This window comes from Narcine bancroftii, chromosome 5, assembly GCF_036971445.1.
Source record: "Narcine bancroftii isolate sNarBan1 chromosome 5, sNarBan1.hap1, whole genome shotgun sequence".
NCBI lineage: Eukaryota > Metazoa > Chordata > Chondrichthyes > Torpediniformes > Narcinidae > Narcine > Narcine bancroftii.
In genome coordinates this window covers 179,888,968-179,912,895 of record NC_091473.1, presented here as the reverse complement: position 1 = coordinate 179,912,895, position 23,928 = coordinate 179,888,968, and the positions used below count along the sequence as shown (strand labels likewise).

The 23,928-nt window shown below is 44.8% G+C and overlaps 1 protein-coding gene across 2 annotated transcripts in view; it reads right to left on the bottom strand.

Annotated features, from left to right (window-relative positions):
- dag1 (dystroglycan 1) overlaps positions 1 to 21,901 on the bottom strand; it is a 172,922-nt gene extending 151,021 nt beyond the window's left edge. Inside the window, exons 1-2 of one of the 2 annotated variants that reach the window (XM_069939918.1) lie at positions 21,713 to 21,901; positions 10,950 to 11,054 (exon numbers count right to left, since the gene is read on the bottom strand). The gene's annotated coding sequence lies outside the window, so the exon portion shown is untranslated. The remainder of the gene's footprint in view (positions 1 to 10,949; positions 11,055 to 21,712) is intronic. The other variant, XM_069939917.1, reaches the window with a different exon arrangement.
- Positions 21,902 to 23,928: the final 2,027 nt, after the last annotated feature.

Here is a 23,928-nt window from a genome sequence, read left to right as displayed (position 1 = left end):
AGGGCGCAGACATTCAGAGAGGGCGCAGACATTCAGAGAGGGCGCAGACATTCAGAGAGGGCGCAGACATTCAGAGAGGGCGCAGACATTCAGAGAGGGCGCAGACATTCAGAGAGGGCGCAGACATTCAGAGAGGGCGCAGACATTCAGAGAGGGCGCAGACATTCAGAGAGGGCGCAGACATTCAGAGAGGGCGCAGACATTCAGAGAGGGCGCAGACATTCAGAGAGGGCGCAGACATTCAGAGAGGGCGCAGACATTCAGAGAGGGCGCAGACATTCAGAGAGGGCGCAGACATTCAGAGAGGGCGCAGACATTCAGAGAGGGCGCAGACATTCAGAGAGGGCGCAGACATTCAGAGAGGGCGCAGACATTCAGAGAGGGCGCAGACATTCAGAGAGGGCGCAGACATTCAGAGAGGGCGCAGACATTCAGAGAGGGCGCAGACATTCAGAGAGGGCGCAGACATTCAGAGAGGGCGCAGACATTCAGAGAGGGCGCAGACATTCAGAGAGGGCGCAGACATTCAGAGAGGGCGCAGACATTCAGAGAGGGCGCAGACATTCAGAGAGGGCGCAGACATTCAGAGAGGGCGCAGACATTCAGAGAGGGCGCAGACATTCAGAGAGGGCGCAGACATTCAGAGAGGGCGCAGACATTCAGAGAGGGCGCAGACATTCAGAGAGGGCGCAGACATTCAGAGAGGGCGCAGACATTCAGAGAGGGCGCAGACATTCAGAGAGGGCGCAGACATTCAGAGAGGGCGCAGACATTCAGAGAGGGCGCAGACATTCAGAGAGGGCGCAGACATTCAGAGAGGGCGCAGACATTCAGAGAGGGCGCAGACATTCAGAGAGGGCGCAGACATTCAGAGAGGGCGCAGACATTCAGAGAGGGCGCAGACATTCAGAGAGGGCGCAGACATTCAGAGAGGGCGCAGACATTCAGAGAGGGCGCAGACATTCAGAGAGGGCGCAGACATTCAGAGAGGGCGCAGACATTCAGAAAGGGCGCAGACATTCAGAGAGGGCGCAGACATTCAGAGAGGGCGCAGACATTCAGAGAGGGCGCAGACATTCAGAGAGGGCGCAGACATTCAGAGAGGGCGCAGACATTCAGAGAGGGCGCAGACATTCAGAGAGGGCGCAGACATTCAGAGAGGGCGCAGACATTCAGAGAGGGCGCAGACATTCAGAGAGGGCGCAGACATTCAGAGAGGGCGCAGACATTCAGAGAGGGCGCAGACATTCAGAGAGGGCGCAGACATTCAGAGAGGGCGCAGACATTCAGAGAGGGCGCAGACATTCAGAGAGGGCGCAGACATTCAGAGATTATCACATGAAAAAGACGTTTTCTCTGAAATTCTGTTGGCTGTTCTCAAACCCTTTGAAGGTCACAGTCCACAACTACTTCCCCCTTCAACGCAACCACTCAAGTTTTCCATTAGCACAGTTTCTCATCTCACCAACCCACCACCTTCCACCCACTCAATACATTGGGCAGAAAACCAAAAAGCAGGCAAGATTGGATACAAAACTCAAACACTACTTCCTTTATGCACTGCAATTTGGTCAAGGTTTGAATAATGTTAAGTGGTGGACTTGAATTTTTAAGCTTTCAGCCAAGTGATTAGACAAAGGCTTGGGTCTGAAAGGCTGCACCACCTCCTCTCAGTTCCATACTGCAAAATCAGCACAGACCATCTTTTCTTTGACCCTCTGTTATACTTGGGGAAAGCACAAAAGAACAAAGGTTTTCTTCACCCAGCAATAGCAGTTTAGGCTCCCTTTGGTCATCTTGCTTCTCCATTCTTATTCAACCATTTAGCTAAGAGAGAAGGGGGTCAATGCGGCAAGCTTCCATTTTCAAGACGTGAGGCAATCATGAAGGCATAAAATTCATTTTCAATGCATCAGCAGAATTTTTTTAACAGTTTGAGGAGAGTTCAAAGATTAAAACCATCAAGTCACCTTCACCATTCAATCATGAGCTGATCCATTTTCCCACTCAGCCCCACTGCCCAGCCTTCTCTCCATAACCTATGATGCCAGAGATAATCAAGAACCTATCTCTTCCTTAAATACACTTAACGACTTGGCCTCCACATTCACTTGGTGGGGGGGGGGGGGGGGGGGAAGCACTTTTGCCCTCAAAATCTTTTCCTCTCACTTATAACCAATGCTTATTGAATCTCCAACCATGAAGAAAGACATTCCTTATACATCATCAGGTTACTACCTCAACCTTCTTCACCCCAGACTTAACAAACCCAACCAACCCCATCAAACACCACCCCACTCCCAAACCTCCACTATAAAGTTCCTCCAACCCAGGCAACATTTCAGTGAATCTCCTATATTCTCAAGCACAACCACATCCTTCGTCTGATGTGGCAACTTTGTCCCAATTTTAACATTGCACAAAAGCACTCTATGGGAAATTCTTGCATCAAGAGCACACAGAGATGCATTTAAACAACAACTGCCCTCAAACAACCCACCCAACAGCCCTATCAAGCACCATATGTGGCAGACTCTACAGATGCCATACTGACCTCATCCACCACCTCAAGCCACAGAAGTCATCCTTAATCCCAAGGGATTACCCAAGGCTGTGACAATGACAGCAATCATTCAAGTGGGGAAAAAAAAATAATTGATTACAGCAAAGTGATCCTCTGCATCACACAAAGATTCAAATATCAATCCCAAGAACAAATTTATAGATGACATTATAGAAACATAGGACATGCACACTAGTCTGTGGACCATCTGCAGCTGTTTCCTTGTCACCCAATCAATCCAGTTCACCTATATTATACAAGGAGTGCAATTTAAAGCAAAGCATCCTGGGAACGAGATGCTCCTTCTGCAAACCTTCTCCCTGCACTGTCTGAACTTGCTGCGGAATGTTGCCATGCTTGGAATTATTCTCATTCCTTCTCAGGGTGCTTTACAACAAAAAAAATTGTCCTGATTTCCATTCAGTGAGACAAAGGCTAAAAAATTACAATAATGACTACTTTTAAATAGATTTCCTTTATACCTTTCAACCACAAACAGGATGTGAGGAGGAAAATGCATGGAACATGAATGCAAGGTAAGGTCTGCATCCATGCACTAAGAGACTGTGCGTGCAGTGCACAGCAGCACACAGTTGAGATCACTCAGTGATTATCACACAGCATGCCTCAGGTAAATGGTCACAGAGAACAAGTTTCACATAACCAGGGGTCTCACTGCAGTATAGTTACTCATTAACTTTTCAGAGAATGTTTGTTCATTTGACCATCTAACGCAAAAGAGGCAGAATCACCCTGACCTTGTTTTAATACAGCAAGTCTCAACTCTGAGCTTGTTCACATCACTGCATTCTTCATGCAAGAGTGGGTGCAATTCAAAAATTAAGCAATAAACAAATGGGGGATTCAAAGAGAGAAAGGGCAAGGTAAGTTTCTTTGGCTTGGCTTCGCGGACGAAGATTTATGGAGGGGGTAAAAAGTCCACGTCAGCTGCAGGCTCGTTTGTGGCTGACCAGTCCGATGCGGGACAGGCAGACACGATTGCAGCGGTTGCAAGGGAAAATTGGTTGGTTGGGGTTGGGTTTTTCCTCCTTTGCCTTTTGTCAGTGAGGTGGGCTCTGCGGTCTTCTTCAAAGGAGGCTGCTGCCCGCCAAACTGTGAGGCGCCAAGATGCACGGTTTGAGGTGTTATCAGCCCACTGGCGGTGGTCAATGTGGCAGGCACCAAGAGATTTCTTTAGGCAGTCCTTGTACCTTTTCTTTGGTGCACCTCTGTCACGGTGGCCAGTGGAGAGCTCGCCATATAATACGATCTTGGGAAGGCGATGGTCCTCCATTCTGGGGACGTGACCCATCCAGCGCAGCTGGATCTTCAGCAGCGTGGACTCGATGCTGTCGACCTCTGCCATCTCGAGTACCTCGACGTTAGGGGTGTGAGCGCTCCAATGGATGTTGAGGATGGAGCGGAGACAACGCTGGTGGAAGCGTTCTAGGAGCCGTAGGTGGTGCCGGTAGAGGACCCATGATTCGGAGCCGAACAGGAGTGTGGGTATGACAACGGCTCTGTATACGCTTATCTTTGTGAGGTTTTTCAGTTGGTTGTTTTTCCAGACTCTTTTGTGTAGTCTTCCAAAGGCGCTATTTGCCTTGGCGAGTCTGTTGTCTATCTCATTGTCGATCCTTGCATCTGATGAAATGGTGCAGCCGAGATAGGTAAACTGGTTGACCGTTTTGAGTTTTGTGTGCCCGATGGAGATGTGGGGGGGCTGCACTCAAAAACTAGCTCAAATCTATGTATCCGTTGGTGTGGTAGAACAGTCCAAAGTGAAGTTTTCAGTTCCATCTCTGGTCTGTGAAATGGCTCTCTACAATAGACAGTGCAGGGTAAAGGGACGATTTTGGTTTGGGGGGAGGTGGTGGGATAGACAGATGGGAAGGGGATGTGGAGGAACAATCATATTTTTAGACTGCAATATCAGGAAAAAAAATTAACATAATTACTGCCCGAGTGGTCGTTCACATTGGGTGCCTTTTTAGACTACAAGTGCCTGAGTGCAACAGTCCTGATGGTTGGGCATGCAGTAGAGTGAATGACCGTCAATGAATTTTTCCGGTACGATTTACCCTGCAGGCTTCCTCCAAAAAGTTGTAGGGGTCCTACAGGATAAATCACGGGGCAGGAATTGTCTCCAAATTCCTGCACATTCCTTTCTAGACTGCCTGTGTAGCAGCAAAATTCCTTGATTGTGCCCTTACATGCCTGCAGCCTAAAACCATAAATGAGAGGAGGCTGGCTAATTTGCCTTCCCATTCTCCAGAATAGATGAATATTGATTAGATTAACATCAATCTCATCTGGGATCGTTGAACTAGGCAGAGGCGAAACATAACAGAGGCAGTAGATTGGCAGATGCAAGGAAAGAGGGGGAAGTAAAAACAAGGGGTCAAATGGAGGGAGAGGAGTGGGTGATTAGAAGGCAAAGGCTGCCAGAGTTGGAATCTAATAAGAGGTAAGAAAGGGTGGTAAAGAGAGACCTGATGAAATGAAAGGGGGGAAGAGAGCGAGACAGCGAGAGAACACGAACCTAGTGGGGGGATGGAGGGAAATGGATCCAAAGGGGAGGATGGTAAACAAAGGGGAGAGGGAAGAGCAAAAGTGTACAGGAGAGAAAACTCATTATTTTACTTTGGGATATTCTTTTTCCTATAGTACTATCACGCTATAGATTGCTCAGGCAGAATACAAGTGCTGTTCCTCTAATTTATATTGGGCCACTGTGGCAGTGGAGAAGGCACAGGACAGACAGGCCAGTGTAGGAATGGGGAGGGTAGAGCAACTGAGATGCAATCAAGTCATTGAGGACAGAGCTTGAATGCTCTTTGAAACAGAGCTCAGGCCTGCCTTTGGACCCACCAACGCACAGGCTAAATCAGGAGCACAGAATGAATTTTACAAAGTTATTGAGGGGGTACATGTGAATCTTTGCTTCATAGGAAGGGAAGTTTGGGACCCTGGATAGTGGCAAGGGAAGAGGTTCAAGAGTAAGGGTTACACTTCCCACAGTTGTAAGGAAAGCCTTAGGAGTTGTAAAAAGGTAGGTGGGTTGGATGGACAAGGGAAGCACAGAGAACAATCCCTAAAGAAGTTAGAGAGAGGGGTGGAGTGGAGGTGTCAGGTGGTAGATTTAAGTTTCAGCTATCAGAAAAGACCAAGGATAATGTGATGAATGCAGAGGCTGGTTGGGTAAAATCCAAAGACAAGAGGAGCCTTATCCCTGTTCTGTTTTGAGGGGAGGAGGTTATGAGGGTCATGAGTCTGTGGAACTTGTTACCACTGAGAATAGAAGGTTCTTTGGTATATTTAAGGAGATTGACAGGTATTTGATTCGTCAGGGAAACAAGGATTGCAGGGTGAAAGCCAGGGAGTGGGGCAGAGTAGAGGGTGGATCAGTTCAAGATTAGAATGATGGAGCAGACTCAATAGGTCAATGAGCCTAGTTCAACTCCTGTATCTTGTGATCTCCAAGAGTTGCAGAAAATACTGGCTCTGTTGACCACCATAGAGGGAATCTGCATTGCTTTAAAAAAAAAGGACATTTAGATGTCCGGGTTGGGAAGGCCTACTTCTGACAGCAAATGCAGCAAAGGTGAAGAAGCCTGGAAAAAGGGATGGCCTCTTTACACAAGACCAGATGGAGGTTTGGTATGACATCAGAAACTGTGGCAAATTTCTACAGATGCATGGGGAAAGTGTGCTGACCAACTACATCATGGTCTGGTACAGGGACACAAATATCCCAAAGCAGAAAGCCCTGTAAAAGTTAGTATGACACAGCCCAGGAAGAAGGCAAAACCCTCCCCAACATCAAGAGCATTTACTGGGAACACCACTGTCAGAGAGCAGGCCCACATCATCCAGACCCACACTGTTCTCACTGCTGCAAACAGGAAGGAGGTCTAGGTGCCACAAAAATTGCACCACCAGGTTCAGGAACAGCTGCCATCAGACTTTTGTACTTTATTTATTTATTTTTCTCCCCTCTGTATTGCAGTTTGTTTACATTTCCTTATTTGTTTTCATGTATTCACATCTTTTCTTTTGCCTCAGAGAACACCATCTTATGGTCCTTATTGCATCATGAAGAGAGCAGAGCATTTTGGTATTCACATCTTCTTGAGTAGTTTTTTTTTTGCATTACCAAAAAAGTGGTGATTCTGCTGCACTCGCAGGAAAAAGAATCTCGGTTATATTAATGTCATGTATGTATTCTGACAATAATTCTGAACTTTGGCTTTGAACTCTGAGATGTGGTCGAGGCAGTGGGATGTCACTGTGTAGCCTGCCTCCTGAGATGGAGGCAAAGATATTGAAAGGTGAGAGAAAGGTCAGAAATTTCATAGCAGAGCAGACTAATCTCACATGGGGACCCTGTCCTCTCTACACTGCTTCTCAACTACATTCCCTCAATATCAATTAAGGGCTTGAGGTCAAAACATCAACCATTCTTTTTCTCCTACTGATGCTGCTCGACCCTCTGCATTCCTCCAGCAGAGGGCTTAGCTCACGATCTGCAGTCTCCTGGGTATCTCTGGTTGCCTTGGCTATGGAGGTGCCAGGCTCGATGAACAGCAGTGAGTAACACACCATCATCACGTGCTGACCCTGGACTAATCTGCTGGTCCTTGCAATTCCATCAATACTTAAGCGATGTCGGGCTTCTATGATGAACACCCTGCAAATGTTCTCAAAAATGAAAGAAACTGACATCAACTCAGTTATGTGAAATTTGAACTGGAAAAAGTTTTTTTTTTTAAATGTTCTCTCTTTTCAAAATTGGCACAATATAGGGCTAAAACAAATATAGTCAGAGCCTCTTCAGTTTCTTTGAGCATCCAGATACATTTCATCAAGACCTGAAAATTTATCCACTTTCAAATATGCTAAACTCCTAACGTTTTATAATTTAGTTCTTTCACCACATTGTTATCATGCATCAAACTTGGATGTTGCTTTCTATCCCAAAGTGACAAATTTTTAATAAATACCTGCAAACTCAATGTAGATCCCTCTGGTGCACCACAAGGGCGATCCAGCCTTGAATATCAGCCTATTGACCCAACTGCTGATCATGTCAATAAATAGCAATTCAATTTCATCTTACAATTCAGACAGTCTCTTAGAGATGAACAAAAAACATTTATTATGATTTGCTATCAATTACATTTTTTTAAAAAAATTCAGAATAGCTTCATGACCTATTCTTTATAAATGAAAATGATCAAGATAGAATTCAAACACACATTTTCGACAACATGGCACGAATCCTGGATCTCTTGGGAAATATATTTAATCGCGTTCCTGCCTGCAGATATTCAGGAAAAAGAGTGGGACAGTACAATTCTGATTATCCGAAAACCACTTCACCAGCAACATGACATTACAAGTTGAAAAAATATTTTCACCCGACATGCTCATGTGGGGTTCGGACACACTGTTAGCATCAGTTTGGAAACATCAGTGAGCAACTGGAGGATGTTGAAGGATCAGACAGTGCATGGAGAGATTGTCCTAGTTTCAGGCAACTCCCTCCCCCCCCCTCTCAGTTTCTTCTTTACCCTCCACTGTACTTGGTTATCCATTGTCCCCAGAGTGAGCATCAGAACAATCTAATGGAGGGGGGGGGGCACTGATTTTTCAGTGGCAGCGTCGGACCCAGGACCTCAGGCAGGATCGGTGATGGCAGTGGGGAGGTGTCTGGGATCAGCCATGGCCGGTACAAATATCTGCTGATGTTATTCGGCTGCTTAAAGCCATTTTTCAGTTCTCCAAAGAATGCAGTTAAACCGATTCATGTCCGGTCCCTTGGATTTCAGATAATCTGACATGTGCTGTATTATCATTTGGAGTGGTTGTACAGAGCCCTATATTATTAAATGTGCAGGAGTTGCAACTGTTCTCATCAGTAGCCTAAAAGCCAAGAGTCTGCGAATATCTCTCCCATTAGCACGATCCTTCACCCATTTGGATCACATCCATTTTACAGCTTAAATGTTAAGGACACCAAGAAGCAAATGGTTTTCTTCTCCTTCATTCAATATTCAGCAATCAATATAGAAACAAATGAGGAACCACACACACACACACACACACAAACAGCCACTCAAAGCCACAGGCTTAAACTATACTATTAATTAGTGGCTTCAACCAGGCAGTTTAAACGCACTTCTTTACTATAAAGCAGTCCACTTTTCTAAAAATACCACTGCTATGAATATCCTGGAATATTTTTTAATCACTGAATGCATTCAGCTCCTTTAACCCACACTTTCCCACCAACACAATTACCAGCACCTTTTCACCAATTCCATTGCACACTTTTCTTAAATTCGTGCTGACTAATCTTGATCTTACACCAATTGAAACCCCTTAGTTTTTGGGAGAAATTTATTCTCTTGTTCCTCTTTCCACATTCACCCTTCCTGACCCAAAGCAGTGGAAGTTTATGGGAGTGAAACAGTGCACTCACGCACTTCCATGTTAAAAATTTGGCAATTTGGATCAATTGCCATCCTCAAAAGCCCATCAGAAGTGCGACAGCAGCCAACGGGAACAGCCCAATTACGATCCTGCATCTCATTCACCAAGCAGATTGATTGTGAAAATAGGGGTGCTCTCGGTATCAATTCATCCACCACAGGCTACCACTGGGGCCCTTGCGCTCTCAATACAAGTCAAATTTCTGCACAAGAGTCAAGACCCCAAGAAATGTAGCAAGAATCTAAAAAGACTGGAAACTGGCCCTTATTTTAAGGGGACGGAAGTACAACTACTTCACCTCAAGGCCCAATGCTGGAAAACTCGCTTGAAAGACAAAACCAAGAACTCACAGGGAACACAGTCTTCAATGCGTGGAAATGCCAGCAAATGGGATATTGTAAATTGGTATTATGGTCAGCAAGAGCAAAGTGGGCTGAAAGGGCCATTTCTGTGATGCACATAGGATGTCCAGTGTCCAAAAGGCAATGCTGCCAAGGACATGAGGCACGAGATATTGGTCCAAAAACAAAAAAAATGATAGCATCAAAACTTCAAATGCAAAGTAATTTACAACCATCTTTTACTTGGTCAATGACTGTGCTTGGAGTCTCTCATTCATTAGAATGGCACTCTAGCTCGATAGCATGCCCACAAATCCTTTGCAAGCTTGAATCTCTCTCATGCATGAAGGTACAGGAGAATGTAATCACAAAGCCAAAGTGCTCTTCAGATGAAATGAAGGTTGAGAGGGGATTTGATAGAAGTATTTAAGATTATGAAAGGGATAGACAGAATGGATGTGGATAGACTATTTCCGTTAAGAGGAGGAAAGTTTAAAACAAGAGGACATGAGTTAAGAATTAAGGGGCAGAGGTTTAGAGGTAACATGAGGGGGAACTTCTTTACTCAGAGAGTGGTAGCTGTGTGGAATGATCTTCCGGGAGAAATAGTGGCGGCGGAGTCAATTGTATTATTTAAGAAAAGGTTGGACAGGTATATGGATGAGAAGAAGATGGAGGGTTATGGGCATTGTGCAGGGAGGTGGGACTAGAAAGGGGTGTTTGGTTCGGTGCGGACTAGAAGGGCCTAATGGCCTGTTTCCGTGCTGTAATTGTTATGTTATGTTATACAATCAACGTGAAAGTTGAATAGATCTCAGAGTGATTATGGCAAGATAACCAAATGCTGCAGGGGTAGAAACAAATTTTGTTCTGTAACTGGCTTCTAAAACTGTTCCATGGTGAAACGAAGGACCTGGGGTCAATTCCTGGTTTATGGTGATGCTTCGGATTCATGCCACAGGCCCTCAGCAATTGCTGACCTCTATGGTGCTCCAATTGTTCTTGTTGGAAATTACTAGCTTGAAATGTAGTGGTTACCAGCAACCAAAGATTTATTCCCTCACCTAGCATAAGCAACTTCCCAGTTAACAAGGCAAGATATTGAGGTGTACAGGGTGGTGCCAGGGCTGGGAACATTTTCTTAGATGTGTATTCAACCAAAATAATACAACAGCACAAGAAATTAAAAGCAGTAGGAGGTCACCTAGCCATGAAGCCTTCCCCCACATTTCATCCAATCACAGTTGATCTGCCCAAGCAGATCTGAAGCTTTCAATAATTATATTTCCAAAAAATGAAATCCTACAAAATGAATTTTACAAAAAAAAATCAAGTGCAATATACAAATGTACTGGAGAAATTCAGCATCCATAGGAAGTACAGGAAACCAACATTCCGGGCCTCGGCCCCTCATCAGGTATCCAGGACCAAAACATTGGTTACTTTACTTCCTATGAATGCTACATGACCTGCTGAGTTTCTTCAGCACGTTTGTATATTGGCTACAAAATGAATACCAGTAACAACTATGGAATCTTTACACAAGTTACCTTCAACCTGGGGTCTACCTCCAGAAGTCAGCAGGAAAGATTTAGACAAACCAAACATTAGAGGTTGATCAGAGGTGTAGACAAAAAGACTGGAGATGCTGGAATCTATAATAAAAACAGAAGCCAAGACCAATTCAGAAAACCAGATGTAAATTGACATTTTGGGTCAAGTCCCTGCATTGGAAAAGGAAAGATTAGCAATATATAGCAGTAAAAGGGTGGTGGGGAAGACTGAGACTGATAGGTTGAACCAGATGGGGAGGGATGACTGCTCCTTGATAATGGGATGTATCCAGAAGGGAAGAAGAGCATTGTGGATTTGGAAATGGTAGCTCTGTGCATTAAGTCCAGGAATCTGAAAACATGGAAAAGCCAGTTTTGGACTGAACCAAGAGTCATAGTGATGCAACATCGATCAGGCCATCAGCCCACTAGATAGCACTGGCCATTAGGCAGTCAACTGCGGTCATCCTTCTCTCCCTCCTGAATTTCCATCCATTCCCTACACCTCAATTCTCTTGCCCACCCACCTTAGGAGCCAATGATTAAGCCCCCCGAGAGAACATGCAAACTCCACACACAAAGCACAAGAGGTCAGGATCCAACCATTCATCAAACAAGGCAGCTTTGGACCATTTTCATGGAGGCTAAAACTTTGGATGGTATGCTTGTGGGAAGGGGATCAGCAAGGTCATAGTCCAAACAATGGGAGCTTGGCAAGCTAAATGCCCTCCCTATTTTACACTCTTCTTTGTGCATCTTGACCTCACAGACAAGTGCTCAGCCACATATCCTGTTCTTTTGAAATTCAAATTTTGTACTTTCCTGCGCTGCCTCAACTCATAGCATTCTGACATTTTAACGTGGGGGAATGATATTCGAACAATGCTGACTTTTAGCTTCTCGGACAATTCCAGCATCTGTATTATGTCTATCACAAACATTACCCATGTCAAACAAAGCGAACTTGCACAATCACAAGAAACAAGCCAAAATTTCCTCTGCCGGACTACACGAGAACATTGTTCCGTTTCCCAATGTCTTGTTGAATGTGTTGCTGCAGTGCAACTTCTCTTGGTACAAAGGGAATAGGCGTTGGAGCCCAGCTTAAAAACCTGAAAAGTTTGCATGAACAAAGTTTGCAACACCATACCACTTACAAAAAGCAGCTATGCCCAAATGTGAACTGCTTGTGTAACGATGGCATGTGGTAATTGCATCTCAGTGCCATAAAAGGCACAGGCCAGCAACATTGCCTATAGATACTGCGTGACCTGTGGAGATCCTTCTTGAGTGGATTGTGGAGGGTCAAGTGACCTCTTTCTGGAACCTGATGGGAACGTGGATTGCAGAGTTTCAAGTAGCTTCAGTCAGGAACCTAATGAAAGTCAAGCCCTGGCCACAGGTCAGTGCACAGCTGGTCATTGGCCCATTCAATTGCCTCATCGATTCCTGGGCTGAACTCTCTAGCTGATGGCACTGTAAAGCCCACCACGTACAAACAAGCCCTCTGCCTCTTCTTCTGGGAATCACCGTATTTCCGCTCCAGATTGGGAACCATGAACAATGTCGGTAAGGTGCAAGCAGACTAAGGGTTGGGAGCTATAGTATTGTATGCCTAGAAATTACTGTCCTTAGTTTAGAGTCGTGGCAGCTAGAGATAAAAGGGTGATGGTATAGTATGTTGTAACTTGATTGTAAAGTGTGGGAGGGTTTTACCTTTTATCCCTGTTGCAACTCTCCTACGTGTGCAAATAAAAACCACTGTTCAACCAACCAGCCGTTGGCCTTGGGGCCCATTGAACTAGTTTTCCACACACGACAATTGGGGCTGTCAGCAGGGTCCTTAAGAGTTTCAACTGAACAAGGATGCAGGGCCGATGTTTTGGATTTGGGGTAGGAGAGCAAGTGCAGTCAGCGAGGATAGGATCCCTGAGTGGATTGATGATAGTGCAGGGTTTGGGAGCTTGGTGAGCATGCTGACAGTCCACAGCCAACCAGTATTCTGGCCCAAGCACCTGGATCCATGTGGTGAGAAAAATGGGGCACCACATGTCGACCTTCCTCAAGAAGTCAGGGTTCCCAAAAACAAATGGAGTCAGAAGGGTGCCTTTTGGCTGCTAGCATCTCTTCTGAGACACCTGTGCGAGATCGTAGAAAAAGAATGAGAGAGTGCACAAAAAAAAATAGGGAGATGGAGGCATTCCAACAGTGCTGCTGTACACTGCAGGAGGCAGCATAGACTGCCCAAGAAGGAGTCACTGAAAATGGAGCAGCCACACACAGCTCATTGGTCCGGGTGGCAGACAGACCCAGTTAAGGTACAGGCCATTGTATGGTGAGAGGGATAGGCTTGACACATGGTTGAAGGAGAGAGACATTTGGATGGGGAATGACAAGAGTGAGGAGGATGAAAACTGCCACACATCTCCCCTCCCCAACCCAAAACCCTTGCAAGCTAGACGAGGGACCACACAGTTGCTGACCTGCCACGAGGGCACCCCACCAACCCTACAGAATAGGGAAGCATCAGAAAATGGAGGGAACATATCTGTGGTCACTGCAAAACCAGAGTGAGCCAAGAATATTCAGCGAAAGAGCTGACCACACTGGGAGACATAATGCCAGGGACTGGACTGATACCTCGCCACATGGCTGCTCAGGCTCTGGGATTAGGGGGCCACCAATGTGAACCTCTTCCATCAGAAAGCGAATGCTCTGTGTAGCTTATTGGACTGGCAGTTGCCACCCGAATGGGTCTGCTGCAGAACCTCCTTGTGGGATTAGGTGGCAACTGCAGTGCAAGCCCAATATCCTACTCTGCTATAATGGGACTTGTACAGTCAGACACAGTGGAACATGATTAGCATGGGGACAAGGTAATTGACTCTATACAGACTTAAAAGTCAGTGGTCCTGCCTCTCATGGGACCAGCAACCAGGAAGACTGTCCGGGAAACAATCAGAATATTAGAAGGGCTCCAGAGGAAGTCAGGAGAACACTACCCAGTCCTCTCTCAGGGCTCAATAGTGGAGACGGTTAAGGACATCAATTCCTGGGTATCAATATCTCTGAGGATCTGTCCTGGAGCCTCCACGTTGATAGAATAATGAAGGTGGCTCACCAGCAGGCATTGAAGTGTACGAGGAGATTTGGAATGTCACTTTTACACTTGCATCCCACTAAATTGGCCATCAAATTTCCCAGGATAGGAATGGGGATTTGGATTTTCACACTTGACAACTCCTAACTGGAACACTGAATACTTGCAAGGAGCCATCCCCAGGGTTAGGATTGTTCTACCTTCAACAAGTGATGTCATGATACATCAAGCAATGGTGGACCTGCTCTAATTCCTGATCAATGTATTGTAATCTTATATTTGAACAAAATTAATCATGCCTAATTATAACATAATTAAGCTTTATGTACAGCAAAGGATGAGCCCTTCAGCTCTTGTTGTGCCAACCTATATAAACCTTTATAAAGGGACCATAGGAAAATGGTAGCAATAGTGGACAATTTTTAAACAGCATGGGAAAGTTGGTAGAGGCTATAGCATACAATTTATACAGCGTGGGAAAGTTGGTAGCTTCCCCCCACCCTCCCAGGTCTTTATAGATTGTGCGCAACAAGTGCTACCAACTTTCCAACATGGTTTAAAAATTGTCCGCTATTGCTATTTCCTCTCTCTCTCCTGCTGCGACTTTCCCATGGAAGTTTATACCTTCATTTTAATCTTTTCTTCCTTCATGTTCCTCCAATCACACAAAAACTTGGGTAATTTCAGACCCACAATGCAATTACCCATTCTACACTTGCCTGATTGCGATGCCAGCATCTGCAGATGCCAGGGATTGTACTACTGGTAGAGGCCATGAATCCCTGGCATGAGATGGCATCATCTGACGCTGGCGTTAAGCTGATTTTGCTTTCACACTTGACAGTTTAAAAGCTAATTGGCCATTAATTCCTGGGATAATTTACAACTGTGCAGAGGTGCCGCAGCGCCCCAAGAACGCAGCGCCTATCCTCAAGGTCCCCCACCACCCAGGCCAAGCCCTGTTCACTCTGCTACCATTGAGGAAAAAGATACAGGAGCCTGAAGACGAGCACTCAGTGGCACAAGAAGACCTTTTTCCCTGTGGCCATCAGATTCCTGAATGATCGGTTAACCAAAGACGCTATCTTACCTTAACGCTTCACGCACTATTTTTATTTATTTTTGCAAGGTGGTTAATATAAATGTTTGCAGGGTGATGCTGCCACAAAGCAACAAATTTTGACACTTGTTTGTGACAAATTCTGATATTGAACACTAAAGTCTCAGGTAAGTTTTCAAATTCCTAACACAAAAATAAACGGTTATAGAATGAGCTGTCAGGTCACTGGGCATAACTGCATACAAATACCTGAAGCAGAAATGCACAAAAGATGCATTTGCTTGACATTCTGACTGGTTGTATCACTGTCTGGTATGGAGATGCCAACATACAGGACTGGAAAAGGCTACACAGAGTCATGAGCCCGGCCAGGGCGAGTCATTAGTCATTAAGCATTGATCATTAAGAACATCTACAAGAGGAGGTGTCTCAAGAAAGCAGCCTCAATCGTCAAGGAACCTCACCACCCAGGCCATTCCCTCTTCTCACTGCTACCATCAGGAAGGAGGTACAGGAGCCTGAAGGTGTGCACCCAACATTACAAAAACAGCTTCTTCCCCTCCACTATCAGATTTCTGAAGGGACAATGATCCACAGACATTACCTCAAAATTTAAAAAAAATCTTCTTTTGCACCAATTTTTTTTTTTTATATAGTGTATTTACAGAAATGTAATTTATAGCAATTTTTGTACCTGTAATTCACAATATAAGCTGTCACAAAACAAGAAATTTCATGACTTGAGGTCATGACAATAAACTGATTAAATTAATCCCAAAACATTTAAGGCATGAACTACATACCATTATAAACTACTGAGAAACTCACCTGAAATAATTTCACACGACACACCGAAAGGTGTGCAAGCTACATGCGGTCAACTGTACTGGAGAACTGGGCTCCATTTTAAATGCAATTGAGCTTCAAGAGAAAATGCAGTTTCTTAAACTATCCTTCAACCTGGAGGTCAGAATGATCTGCATTTCAGATCACTCTTGACACTTCCCAAGAAGGTGCCAGCTGTATTTGCTTTTGACTGTCACATTACGAGACCCATCTCTGAAGATCGTTCGTCATTTCTTGCTTTCATTATCCAGTCAATCTTCAGAGGTCCTCGAAAAGCACCTGTTATGCAAGTTAAATATATTATGAAATGTGGCCTCAAAACAACAGTAGGGCAATCCTGAAGGGAAAAGATGAATAGAATCACCAGGTACATCAAGACAAGCAAATTAGAGTTGGCCCACCCAACTACCAGTAATTCAACATTTACCCAAGTGCCTTTTACTGCATTTGCTTAGCATATACCTAAAATAAATCTATTCATCTTGGTCTTTTGTACCAAACTTACAATGAATAAGCATCTAACCACTTTTAAAGAGCATTCTCCATTTCCATGACCCTTAACGCACCAGCCAATATCACAAGTGACCCCCATCACACTGGTCACAACTTTTTGTCAATGCTACCTTCAGAAAGGTACAGAAGTCTGAAAACCACCACCTCTAGGTTCAAGAATTCCATCCACCCACCCCCCCCCCCCCCCCCAACCACAGCTACCAGGCTCTTGAACCTCCCTTACCATATTAACCATAAATTATTCTGGCACCGCAAGATTTGCCTACACCACTGAAACTCCATTTTTCTTGCACTGTATGAATATCAATTCCTTTACTGTCACGTGATAGCACCAAACATGTAATATTACCAAAATTGCCTTCTGCTTCCCATAAGACAAAGTGTCGCCATTAGTGTCACCTGGTGCCCTTACAGTACGAGAGAACGAAGCAAAACAGAGTCCCTTCAGAGTCAGTGAATGTGGTGGATTCTTCTCTTCAGCTGCAGATTTCTGTTTCATTTATTGGCAATCTGAGCTCCATATCCAAACCTGAATATTCAGCACCTGAAGCCTTTTGGGAGTTCTTCTTGCCTTCAACAACCTCTTGAATCCTGGCTCTTATAGCCGGTCTGCAGCCCGTGAAGGTCTCCCAACCACGTTACCCACCACCTGTATGGGTCCCACAGTCACCGAGTCCACACAAAGAGGTAGATGATCTATCTCTCTTTTCAATTATCTTTTTCTGTACTGGGATAAGAGAAAATATGCTATTGTTTGGTTTTTTTCCCCCCAAATAAAAGTACCTGTTTGGCTGCAGCAAGCAAGAATTTCGGTGTGAATGTACATTTGTGTATGACAAACTCATTTTTAATAAAACCGATCAACACCTTAAATTCCCAAATTCAATTTTCTGTTCTGTTGTTGGCTCATCCCACCAGGAAAAGGAGAAGCAAGGTTCAGGCAAGTTTTAGAAGTCCACTCCCAATTCCATGATTCACCTCTCCTTCTGCATTACCCAACTGCTAAATTCAGAAGGAAAAAAAATCTTTCAGCAAACAGGATATTTTGCACACAATATTAAATATTTTTCAAGTCAACCACTGGAGATCAGTCATGAAACTTGACAATGGGAACATAGACCATGAAAGACCTTGCATTATTTCCATCTGAAGCCCATTTTACTTTTCAGGTTTCACTTTCTTAAAGCAAGCGAGGTTCAAACACTGAATATTCCTTCTTTTTCACACATTCCCTGTTCAACTTTTTTCAGTACTCCACAACTAATTGCTTATATTCTATGTCTACAGATTCAACAAAAGGACCATGTGCTAACAAAATTACTATACTTTTCAATCCTCGTGTGCTGAACTGCCAGACCAAGTTCTGCCTTCTTTGACACATTGTCCACATCCTACCTTACCCAGTCAAGACCTGTCCCCTTTATGCACAGTGGAAAAATGGGGAGTAACGTACTCAAACTTTTCCCAATGAACAAAACTGTGGGCCTTGGATTTAATTTAATATAAAAATATACATTGAGGAAATTAAACCATTTATCACCTCAGTGTGCTTTTCTTCCTTGAAACTGTAATATGGCCAGTTTCCATGACAATACACTGATAGCTACAGACCTAATAGAAAACGTGGGAGGAGAAAGGCATTGGTAAAATGAAGCAAAAATGTTCCCGCTAAATCACACAAGCAAATGAGCCTGATCTTTTGCAGATGGTTTGGGGGTTGTGAAATGTAGGCAGCCCAGGAAACCATCTTCATCCCATGTACTCTTCCCCGTGCTGGTGGAGGTGGGATTGCAGTTCTAGATAGGCCTCTGACGCTATCTTCAGGTCACCACATCTGTAGGTTAGTACCTTCCAAGACGACTTCTTGACTGCCTATCCACGCTGCTCCACGCAATGGTGCCATATTGTCTTAAGGCAAGGCTGACTGGCATTTGGTCTGTCAGCTTAACCAGGGTGTTCATCATTTCAGTTTAAGTTTCCCTCTCACTCTATCCAATAACATACCAGAAGATGGAATCGGGCATTTCCAGAATCAAAAGCTCAGGTCATAACTGCTAATTCAGTTTTCCAAACAAGAGGCACTGGGCCTGACATCCAGCAGATGCACACCTTTCATTTCTTGTCCTCCATCACTTTCTACTTTAATTCCTTCCACCTTCCCTTCTTGACATTAAATCACAGCGCAATCCAATCACAGATTTGGTCCTTTCCTCCATCCACTTTCTCTGCCTCAGTGCTAGTCAACAGTTTCACACCATCATCTGAAACTTCAACTCTATTTCTCTGTCCACAGGTGCAACCTTACTTGTTGAGTGTTGACAGCATTTTAAAAAACTTGCTCCATTTTGTTTTATATATATAAAAACCTGGCTGATCTCATAACCCAGTCCATTATAAAACTTGCCTAGATATTTAAACAAGTAACAATGCAATCTCAAATATATATTTGTTATCACACTGATACAAAAGTGTAACATGAACACTGGTAGCTTTCAATAATGGCTTGTCCATAATGGCATCAGGACAAAGAGATAAATTATGAGGTCAGGCTGAATAAATCCGACTGCTATTTCCTTGTGCTTTGAAGTCTGAAGCACCTACAATGAAAGAAATTAATTCACTGATGTAGAAATGCAAAATAGGGAGGCAACTGTAAAATTAGAACATTTGGCAGTGAAACTAGGAAAACTTTCCACAGAGAATTCAGAGAGAGTTCTTTCAACCAAGCAAACATCCCCATACACTTCACAGAACTGGTCAAAAAGTGACATTGAAGCAGATATTTGAACAGATGGCCAAAGCTTTATCAGTTAGGTTCTAAAAGGTGGAAACCTTGGGATTATTGAAAAGAACCACTAAAAGGAGCAGAAAAGCACAAAACTGTTGCCAGTGTCAGTGGGTGGCAGTGTAATGAGGGTTAGAATTAATGGAATGTAGAGTTCTCCGCCTTGCAGTCACAACACAAAAGGGATCAGCTAGTACAAAAGTACCTCGCAGTTGTACTATAGGACACTTTCAAAATTTCACAGACCATACCCACAATTCTTCTAAACATTTATTTAAACAAATATCTACAAATGGAGAGTAACAATGAAATCTCAGACATATATTTGTTATCACACTGATACAAAAGTGTAACAAGAACACTGGTAGCTTTCAAGCCCACCCAGCCTCCTAACAGTGCCACAGAACATGCACATCATTTTCAGAAGAAAACTTCCAGTCCGTCAAACACTGATACCTGGCGTATCAGATCTCCACTCTATGCCAATGAAAGCTGAAAGTTTCACTGAAAGGAACCCCTCAACTTGATGGGTTAGGAGTACACAAGGATGAGTTCTTCAATGAAGCAGGCATAAATTGGGCAAACGGAATATTGGAAAAGGACTCCACACAGAGAAGCACTGTTGTTGTAGCCAAGATCTATCTAGCATCAGAAGTCGATTAACTGGTCATGATCACATCGTTGCTTGCAGAAGCTTCACTTCTTCTCCAAACCAGTCATTTACTTCTAGACCAGTGGTTTTCAGATTTTCTTTCCACTCAGACACCACCTTAAGTATTCCCATGCCATAGGTGCTCTGTGATTAGTAAGGGATAACTTGAGATGGTATGAGAGCGAGTAAAAAGTTGAGAATCACTGCTCTCGACCCATTTGTTACTGAAATATTTTGCTTGAGAAAAATTGTCATTGGGCCATTTCCTTTGGAGTTATGAAACTGGGCATATAACAAGTTAATTAGATATGATTAAAGCTGTGGCTTACAAACTTGCTTTCCTCTCACATACCACCTTAAGCAATTCCTTGCTAATCACAGAACACCCGTGGCCTAGGAATTAGAAATAAAACATTTAAAAGTCACTATTCCAGACAAAACGAGAGCATTCCAAGGTCCTCTTGAATATAACACAACTCCAAAACCTCAAGACGTCACTTCAACAGAAGATGCCACATGGTTATTTTCCAAAAACATTAACTACTTCAAACTTTACCCTTCTAAATGAACTTATTGCCAATCCCAGCTGTCCAAAGCATCTCCAGCCCAAAACAATCAAAAATATTTTTTCCCCCCTCACACTCTCCCAAACAGAAACTCAGCTAATATTAAACGATCACAAGACCCACCATATGCAAAAGCTGAAAATGCAGGAAACATCCAATTAAGTCAACATTGGTAGTAGCTATCCATTTTCAGTGCTGATCCACAATCTACTGAAACAGTCAACTCTTCTCCAGATCAGGAAAGGTCATCAGTTTTCCCATCAGTTGGTAGTAGCAGATTTTGAGGTTCTTAAAAACTACTCAACTTTAAACAGTTCCAAAGAATCCTTGCCATCCTTGACACCAGGGTCCAAACAGGAGAACCCTTTTTTAAAAAAAATACTACCTTTGTAATTTCACACATCAATGGATAGCGAACTACTACAAGTTCCATATTATTCAACGGGTTCAACTGCAGTAAAACATTGCAATAGAATTTGTGCAACATCAAATGCTCAACAAAACATTTGATTCAACCTCAGAAGTCTTCAACAGCTTCCAACCCTGCCCCCTGATCGCAAGACTTAAAAAGTCACACCTTTTCACAAGGGTGTTCGTTAAAAGAGAATGAAATAGATCAATAATTAATTAACCGAGTAATCTTTAGGGATCAGTTATGCTGCAAGTTATTACTTATCCAACACAGTTGCCACTAGATTTATTTAACACGTTGATATCAACAGAAGAGGCGAGCAAACATGCCAAGTAACGTGACAATGCCCTATCGTGCACTGGGCAAAAACCACAGCTTAAATGCAGCCACTGTCGGTCACCAGGCTCGCATCCCACTGGCATGAGGCGTTCTCTCTCTCTCTCTCTGGATGGGCATGGGGGGGGGGGGGGCATTTTCACGCACCCACTCCAGATCCCTGGGCAAGGGTGACAGTCTTGTCAGACCAAGCCCGTCCCACTTTAACCCCGGGGCAGGTGGCTAAACTTCACCGGCTGGAGGTCACTTTGAAGCGGCGGTGGCGGCCTACCCTGGCGGCGTGACGGAAGGTGGCTCGAAGCCGGGCGGCAGCTGAAAGGAGTGAAATGCGAGCGGCGGCCTGGCCGCCGGCCAGGGACTGACAGAGGGGAGAGGAGGTGGGGTGGGGTGGGGTAGAGGGGGGAGGGGGGGGGAACAACAGCCACTCTGATTGAAAGGGGAACCTCGGCCGCCACCCACTTCCCGGCCACGGCCCGCGCTCTGCGTCTACCTGCACGACGCTGCACCGAGGGCTTCTCCCTCCAGCCGCTGCGGGACGGGATCCGAGACCAGGCACTGACTTCCCAACCCGCCACTATATCCATTCCACTCGCAGCCGCGACTGCGCCGTCCGCAGCTGCGGCCCGAGAGAGCCGCCCCTCCTCCTCATCTCCCTTCGCCGGGCAACCGCTCCGACCAATCATCGGTGGGCTCTGCCGAACACGTCCGCCCCTCCTTCTCCAGCGAAAAGCCAATCCAGTCCGTGGACTCGCGGCTTCGGTACGTCAATCACATCAGACTGTCCAATCGGAGCGTGGCACCCGCCTCCCCAGACCGGACCAACCACATCACCCAATCACAGTGAGGAGCCTTCGTCCAGCCCGCCCTGAGACCGAATTGGCCTATCACTTTGCGTGTTCGGCCCGCCCTCCGAAGGCGCTTCTCCAATCACCGTGTGGCTGTGAGACCGCAACCCGACCTGTCGCGCTGATGTGTGATCGCCGCCGATGACCGAATGCATTCGTCGGGTCGGCCGGGTTCAAGTGTTCGCGGTCCTTATTCCCGGGTTCAGCCTGCACCAACCGATTCAGCGTTCAGGAGTCCATAGGAGCCCTTTCACAAAGAGCTTGAAAGCCGGGTTTTTTCTCCCTTTCGAGCGCTGTGTGAAAGAATCGGAAGGATCCATCTCGGTATTTGACTCAGGGAGCCGGCTTTTTTCGGTTCTGTGTGAACACACAAGCCAGCTTCCTAAAACGGGTCACGTATAATGGGAATACCTTGGCTGTGCAGTTCAAAAGGGGTTTCCAGGTGCCTTCATACATCTATGATCTCCTCCAGCCGAGTTGTCAGGGTTCCTCTAAATTCCTCGAAGCATTGAAGTTCGCTACCTGAACATCTCCACCTCTCACTCCTTTAATACAGCCATTCCCTGCCTTTTGTTTTGCATATGGCCCCCTCAAGACTGCTCAAAGTTTATGCAAGCTCTTGCCTGTAAAGCAATCAAGAGGACTGCAGTTGGTTTCTACCATATTTCTCTCCTACCGACTATATAAAGATATCTGATGGCTTCAGTCAGATATCCCCCCTTAAATGTGCTGTGGCCCGGGTTGAGAATGGCTGTTTTAAGATGCTGTGAGATGAGACACCAGATCAGCCAGCTTCCAACTTCTTGGTTGCCTTATCCAGTTTATTCATTCAAAACCTACCTCCAACCAAGCTTTCGCTCACCTTCCCTCGTATTATTTTTGGCGACTGAGGATTTGGGTTGAATTTTTTATTGTCACGTGGACTAAGTTACAGTAAAACGCTTTGCTTTGTGTGCCATCCAGGCAAGTCAACTCACATAGCAGTCAATGCAACATTGAACATATAAATGAACAAAAGTGAAGTGAGTTAAACAAGAAAATCTAAAGATGCTGGGGTCTACTGCAACACAAAAGTGCTGGAGAAACTCAACAGGTCACAAAAGTGTACAAATATGTCAAATAGTTTAAACAATGCAAGGGCAGCAACTTTTAGGGTGAGGGGTCCATTTAAGAGTCAAAATCAGAATTTATTGTGATGAACCTGTCGCAAAGTGTTGTTTTGCCACAGCATTGCAGGTGCAAAATTGCTTTCAATTCATTGTTTAAATAAATAAATTAATACAAAAGAAGAGAAAGTGAGGTCATGTCTCTGATTCATTGTCCATTCAGAAATCCAATGGCAGAGGGGGAGGAGCTGTTTTGTAATGTTGGGTGTTTGTTTTTGGCTTCTGAACCTCCTTCCTGAAGGTAGGAGTGAGAAAAAGGCATGACCAAACCTATGATGATCGAGGATGCTTTCTTGAGACACCAACTCTTATTGGTGTCCTAAATCTTCTTCTTTCTTTGGCTTGGCTTCGCAGTCGAAGATTTATGGAGGGGTATGTCCACGTCTGCTGCAGGCTCGTTGGTGACTGACAAGTCCGATGCGGGACAAGCAGACACGGTTGCAGCGGTTGTAAGGGAAAATTGGTGGGTTGGGGTTGAGTGTTGGGTTTTTCCTCCTTTGTCTTTTGTCAGTGAGGTGGGCTCTGCGGTCTTCTTCAAAGGAGGTTAAACCTCCTTTGAGGTGTCCTAAATGGAGTGTAGATTAATACCCATGATGGCACTAACTGATTCACAACTTTTTATAGCCTTTCTCTATCTGTTAACAGCATGAATTAAACTGAGCCTGAATGTGGAGGTTCATGTTTTCAAACACATA